We start from the raw sequence: 7,746 nt of genomic DNA, 5'->3' as shown, positions 1-7,746 counted from the left end.
ACTCATCCCGCATTGATCACATCGAAGACGTTAACAACTAACAAGTCAACTCTCATTCTGCATTGATATCATCAAAGAAAGTCTGAAAAACATAATAAAATATTCTATCATTTATAGAATACTTTTGTTTTCAGTTAAGGTAGATTACAGTATAATATTTTATTATTTTATTTTGACCTATGAGGGATTAACATATTAATTGTTGTGACAATTTGTTACTTCACAAGAATGCACCCAAATATTTATAAAAAAGCACACTTTATTATTATCATTATCATCATCTACAGATGCAAAGGGCTATATCCTGGGCTATGCATGCTGTTAATGGAGTTCAATGAGTGTTTTTGGCTAGTTCTCACAGCCATCATATCGGTGATGAGCCCTGGCTGCGATACGTGTACGTCGTCGATGTTGATCTCATCACTCATCATCCTTATGGCTGTTGACATTCGAGGCCGGAGTTTGCATTCTTCTTGTACACATATAATAGGCCCACTTTTAGGAACCGAATGGCTTCGACTTCACAGGAGTCTTTGTTTAGCAAAGGATCCACTAGTTGCGGAAGTTTGTCATCCTTGTACATTTCCCAAGCCTGCATTAAACAAAACATTTCACGTTCAATAATTCATCATACATTTTTGTATAATTTTTCCCCCCTTAGTTAAATGGTTGAAATTAAGATGCTCAAAGAAGAAATGTAAATTAAATGGTTGAGATTAATAAATATTTTTTTTTTCCTTCCAACATAGGATAATTTTTTAAAATTATTTTTAGTTCTTAGTATTAGTAGAAAGGAGTTTTTGAAAGTCTGTCTTAGATTTGGAGATGCACTATATATTTAATTTTACAATCACAGTGAGTGTCCATGTTTTTAGGGACTATGTCTAAAGATGTTTAAGATAACCAAACAAAAGGTTAATGATGTTAACACTAAACAACATGGAACTTAGACCCGGACTGGACCGTACGGTTGGACCGTAAAACCCTCGAACCGTTCACATCTACGGTCCATTTAAGGTGAAGAACCGTTCTATGCGAAAAAAGCATGGAACAGTCCAGACCGCGGTCCGACCTCCGGTTCTGTGAACCGTGAACAGTTTGGACGGTTCAAACGGGCTGCCTTGTTTTGTCTCAAAACGGCGCCGTTTCGTCCCTTTTTTTTTTCCCTAATACGGCGTCGTTTTGGGCTTTCTGAATCCTGATTAAATAACCCTCAATCCCTTTACCCTTAAACGAAACCTTCTCATTCGTTTCTGCCTCTTCCTCACACTCTCAATCACTCTCTCGTCTCTGCCTCCCTCTGTCGTCGACGTCGCCGTCGCGCTCAGCGCAACCCACTCTCAATCACTCTCTCGTCTCTGCCTCTCTCTGTCGTCGACGTCGCCGTCGCGCTCAGCTCAGCCCACTCTCTCAATCACTCTCTCGTCTCTGCCTCTCTCTGTCGTCGACGTCGCCGTCGCAGCTCAGCTCAGCCCACTCTCTCAATCACTCTCTCGTCTTGCCTCTCTTTGTCGTTGACGTCGTAGCTCAGCCCAGATCGCAGCTCAGCCAAGATCGCACGGTCATCGCTCGAGAAAAGGCTGTTGAAGAGGTCATTTCCATTTTCTTCTTCTTTAATTCCATTACTACATTTTATTTTTCATTCATAAAATTGGATAATTCTTTGATTAATGAGATATGAGAAATTCTGGGATTTTTTGTTTTTGAAAGTGGGGGTTTATGTTACTGTGGGGCTTGAAAGCCGAATCTGGGTGAGTTTTGCAGAGTTCTTGCATTGTTGCTTCGTTGCCTATAACATTTAACTTTTTGTTGAAAATGGGAATTTATTAATTTTAGAGCAATCAATAATTACAATAAAATTTTCTTTTCTGTCATGTATCCTACTGTGAGTTGTCTATGTAACATACCGCTGATTTATTTTATTTAAGCTTACTGAGATTTATCTGTGGAAACTTTGACAGCATTATGGGAACTTTCTGAATATGGATTTTGAGATTTAGAGAGAATTAATTGATAGAGTTTATTCTTCTTACTGAGATTTATCTGTGGAAGCTTTATCCTTTTTAATTCTTCTTTCTTTTATGTCAATTTATATTTAATGAATTGGAATAGAATTGATTGATATTAGTTGGTGTATTTATGTGGATAGAGTCTGTTGTTATGTTTTAATTTGTAGTGTCTTTACTCTTTTTTACGGTTGGTAGTGTTTTAGTGTGTATGAAGTTGTGGTTCTTTGAATATCTATATTTCAAAAATTGATGGGTCTATGCGTGTTTGACTGTTGTTTAGTCTTTTAGATTAAAATGGAAACAGAGACCGGGTCTACTCCATCACATGAAGTTGATTCCAATGTAGTGAAATCTTGCTCAAGAGTAAGGGAAAAGGTTGATCTGGCTTGGGAACATTTTAGCCTTGGGTCGGATGAGAAGGGACGGAATACTTTTACATGTGTGTATTGTAGGCAAACATATAAAGGTGGGGGTATTAATAGGATGAAAAAACACCTTGCGGGGATAAAAGGTGATATTGGATCGTGTAAAAAGGTTTCTCATGATGTGAGATACCAAATGTTGGAATATGTGAAGGAGTTTGAGTTGAAGAAAAAAGCTGAGAAACAACGTCAAGAAGAAATGTTTAGTGTGCCTTCTACAAATAGTGATTTGCAAGAAGATGATGATGTTCAAAAAGTATTTAGTAGTGGGTTGCCTAAAAAACCTGTTTTAGGTAAAAGAAAGGGTACAAAGCTAGTGGATAATTACTTTGCTCCAAGAACTACTCTAGGAGCTCAACCTGGTCTTAAAAGTGTATTCCAAAGCAAAGAAAGGGTGAGGCAAGCTGATATGGCTATTGCAAGGTTTCTGTATGAGAATTGCATTCCTTTTAATGTAGTGAATTCAGTGTACTACCAAATGATGATTGATGCCATAGCTGCTGCTGGTCTTGGTTACAAAGGTCCATCTTATCATGCTGTACGGGTCCCTTTGTTGAGGGATAATAAGAAAGAAGTTCAGTTGTTGGTTGAGTCACAACGTAGGCATTGGACAGAAGTTGGATGTACACTTATGGCTGATGGTTGGACAAATACTAGACATAGGTCATTGATTAATTTCCTTGTTTATTGTCCTAGGGGAATGGTATTTGTAAAATCAGTTGATGCCTTAGATATTGTGAAGAATACCAGAAACTTGTTTAAATTGTTTGATGAAGTAGTTACATGGGTTGGTCCAAAAAACATAGTTCACTTGGTTACTGATAATGCTTCCAATTATGTATCTGCTGGTAAATTGTTGTGTGAAAAGTATAAAACTATTAGTTGGTCTTCTTGTGCAGCACATTGCCTGAATCTTGTGTTGCAGGATATGGGGGAGATGTCTCATGTGGAGAGACTAAAAAATCGTGCAACCAAAGTTACAGTTTTTATTTATAATCATGTAGCTTTGATTGCTTGGTTGAGGAAGAGACCTGGTTGGACAGATATTGTACGTGCAGGAGCAACAAGATTTGCTACTACTTTCCTTTCATTTGGAAGCCTTCATGTGCATAAGCATGACTTGCAAGCCTTAGTGACTAGCAAGTTCTTTGTGGACAATAGATTGGCAAGAGAGTCAAAGACAAAAGAAGTAGTTTCTATCATATTGGATAATTCTTTTTGGGATGATATTAATGTTCTTGTCAAGATTTCATCGCCACTCATTCGTTTGTTATGGATTGTTGATTCTGATCAAAGGCCTGCAATAGGATATGTGTATGAGGGCATGCATAGAGCACGGTTGGGAATCAAGAATATCTTCCGAATGAAGAAGCACTTGTACAAGCCATACACCTTAATTATAAAAAACCGTTGGGACAAGCATTTGCGTAAAGATCTTCATGCTGCTGCATATTGGTTAAATCCCGCTTTTCAATATGATGAGGAGAATTTTTGTCGGAAACCAGCAGTAAATATGGCTATTTTGGACTACATTGGGACAAAATATGATGGTGATCAAGAAAAGGTAATTAGGGAAACCCAATATTTTCGGGACCGTATTGGGAGCTTTGATAGAGATCTTGTATTGTCAACAAGCAAGACCACTCATCCAGGTGAGAAGTAATTAGTTTACTTTAGTACTATAAACAAATCTTAGTTTTTTTGTTTATGTTAAAAGTTAGTTTTGTCATTATAATTAGAATAACTGAAGTGATTATTTAATTGAAAGTTTGTTTGTTTATGTTGATTAATATTAGATTACGTTGTGTTATGAAAATCAGATAAATGGTGGAAGTTGTGGGGTGCTGATGCTCCAAACTTGCAAAAAATGGCAATTAGAATCCTTAGCCAAACTTCCGCCTCTTCTGGATGTGAGCGTTATTGGAGTTTATTTGATCAAATACATTCTAAGAGGAGAAATAGGTTGGAGCATCAAAGGCTCAATGATCTTGTATTTGTTAATCATAACTTGCGATTGAGACATAGGTAATTAAATGCTATATTTTGTCATTATATTAATTTTTAAGAAGTCATTTATATAATGTAATTGTTAGTTACTAATTATGTTCAAATTCCAATAATGAGCATGACATTTTATGCAGGCTTTACAACAAAAAGCTTAATTTTGATCCCATTGATTATGCAAGTATCCACAAAACTGATTTTTGGGTATTTGTGGAAGAGGAAGACCCGTATCTTAATTATGAAGAGTTGGAGAATGCAATTTATGAAGAGGGTGCATATCCAGCAAATGTAGAGGCTTCTTCTAATATTGAAGGTTAGTTTAAATGTAAACAATTTGATAACCTATAGTGATTTTTCTTTTATTTTTTTCAAACTTACATAAACATTATAATAATTTTTCTTTTTATTTTGTTCAAACTTGTGTGTAGAATCTATAGATGATAGCAGTGAGGTTGAAGGAATTGATTTGGGAACATTTGGACAACCTATTGGCCCTCCTCTTGGATTTCCAGGGAATGATGACGAGCATGATAACTTTCATGACATTGATGATTTATGATCATAATAATTTTGTTTGAACGTTAAAGTTCTATTTTGTATTTTAGAGATAATTTCTATGTCTTTTTGTAAGACACAGTGTGTGACTTGGAGTTTGAAGTTTTATTATTGTTTTTTAGAACTAAGTTTTATGTATTTTTGTAAGAAACAATGTGTAGTTGTGTACTATAACTTGGAGGCTTGTTTATGTATTTTTACTTTGTATTTTTAAGTTTTACGGACTACATTGGCTAGTTTGGACTACATTGGGGTGTGAATTTTGGTAATAGAAGCAGTACTAGTACTAGTACGGCAGTACTCTATCTATGGTTGCTTACTTAATTATTAGTTATGTATGTTTTACCTTTGTGTTAGTATAGTTAATTAGTAAGAGTAATGTCTTTTGTGCTTTTGTAATAGAAGCAGTAATAGTACTTTGTAGCTTGTGCATGTCTGAGCTGGAATCTGGATATACCTATAATGCATGTGCATGAAAGTACTTAGATGAAGATTTCATTGCAAGCCCACTCTCTTGAGATCTAGCTAGGGCTATGCAGGTGAATATATTATATATAGATACTTCAAACTAATAATTTACTAAGCTTTGCTTTTTTCTCAGCCTGTGAATGCATTTGTGTATGTCTATTGGTTGTCTTGAAAGTAAATTAGACTAATTTAGTTAATTTTTTTTTTATTTTTTATTAATTTAATGTTTTTATATATATTTAAAATAATTATTAAATTAATTATGACGTCATCACGGTTCGACCTCGGTTCGACCTCGGTTCGACCTTGAAAACCTTGAACCTCTCCCTTTTACGGTTCAATGAACGGTCCAGGTCTGAAAACCATGCTAAACAATACAATCCTGTTTTTTATTTTTATTTTTTATTATACCTTCTTGACAAGGTAGTACTCTCCGATTTCTATGTCGAAGTCAATCATTGATCGGCCACTAACTATCTCTAGAAGCAGCACACCAAAACTATACATGTCTGATTTTCGGGTTAATCGTCCACTAGTAGCATATTCCGGTGCAAGGTAGCCCCTATCAGTATCACAAGAAACTATTTGTTTAAACAAAATTCACAATGGAATTCAGATATCCAAAAGAAAGGAGAAAAGAAAAGGGAACAAATGTGTACTAAGTTAGAACTCCATAGCCTCCCAATTTGCATTAATACGCCAAAAAAACTAACAATGTGTTAGTAGCTCCACTTACAATGTCCCGGCCACTCGTGTACTAATGTGAGTGTTGTTATCTGGAATTAGCTTTGAGAGGCCAAAATCTGAAAGCTTAGGATTGAAATGCTGATCCAAGAGTATATTGCTAGCTTTGATATCTCGATGCACAATATGTGGTTTAATTTCCTCATGAATGTAGGCAACTGCTCGAGCAATTCCCAATGAAACCTTTCGCCGTGCTTTCCAGTTGAATTTAGTTCTATTTTCCACACTACCTAGCAATTTAAGAGAGCAAATGTGATATGCATATGTCCCTCATGAAAGTAAAAGAAAATGAATGCTGTCTTTGTCATTATACTTGAATATCAAAATTTTGAAATATGTATATATATGTATATATACCGAGTAAGGTTTGAGAAAGGCTCTTGTTTTCCCTATAGTCCTAAACAAGAATTTTTTGAGGATCATCAACGCAACCACCATGCAGCTTAACAAGATTTTCAAGCTTAATATTGGACAGCGAAGCTATTTCAGACATAAATTCATTGAGTCCTTGACTTGATTCAACTGAAAGCATTTTAACAGCGACATCGTTGTCATCTTGAAGTTTTCCCTATAATCCAACCAAAAAGTCAGAGGTGAAATACATGCATTCTATATTTATATATAGTTAAAGCCAAAACTTAGAGGAAGTTCAATTAAATTTTAAATTGGAATTCAATTTTATGCCGCGTGTTCCATCTAATTTTAAAATTTTTGTGACAAGTGAATTATTAGGTGAAAAAATTGAAGAGTCTAAATCTAATTATATTTCAAATTGGATTTCAATTGGAATTCAACTTTATGCCATGTGTCTTATCTAATTTTTCTTTTATTTTTATATTTTATAGCAAGTGAATTGTTGGGTGCAAAAACCAAAAATTCAAATTCAATTATATATATATATATATAATGAGAAATCATTATATATTTTAGAAATTCATAACATAAAAAATGTGTGAGTTTTAACTTTAATACCATGTATAATTTGAATTCAAATATGTGTAAAATTGTGATTATTTTTAAATATATCCACACATATGCACAGAGTTATATACTAAAGGCAATGCAAAGCTAACCCCATGTGTACTATTAAATAAGCTACCTTGTTTAGTTATTTTATATGTTTAGCCCCTAAATAACTAAATAAAAAACAAGAAGAGGAAGGGGAAAAGAGAATACATACCTTATAAACAGAGCTGAACCCCACTGCGCCAATCTTATTGGATTTGTGGAAGCCATTGGTGGCAATCTTCAATTCCTTATGTGAGAAGGTATGCATGTTTCCAAAATTTTGTACTACTCCTGGTTTTGTGAAGGGTTTAGCCAAATTTCATTATGAGTAAATAATTAACTAATCAAACATATAATATGCCATGTCATATTTTGATAACTTAGAAGTTTTGATCATTTGATAGTTATAGTAATAAGAGAGAGGGATTTTATTTTTATTTTTTGGGGGAGAAAAATAGGAGAGAGGAATTTGAAACTCAGTTCTTCTAATAAAAAATAGTAAACAATATTACTAAATTACAAAATTCTTGACAAAT

At 34.5% G+C, this 7,746-nt stretch overlaps 1 pseudogene; it reads right to left on the bottom strand.

Moving 5' to 3' along the window:
* Positions 1-281: 281 nt before the first annotated feature.
* Positions 282-7,478, bottom strand: LOC115957105 (annotated as a pseudogene).
* Positions 7,479-7,746: the final 268 nt, after the last annotated feature.

The sequence above is a fragment of the Quercus lobata genome, chromosome 8, assembly GCF_001633185.2.
Source record: "Quercus lobata isolate SW786 chromosome 8, ValleyOak3.0 Primary Assembly, whole genome shotgun sequence".
Classification (NCBI taxonomy): Eukaryota; Viridiplantae; Streptophyta; class Magnoliopsida; order Fagales; family Fagaceae; genus Quercus; species Quercus lobata.
Note: the sequence above shows the minus strand (reverse complement) of the source record. Positions and strands in the feature narration are given on the sequence as shown.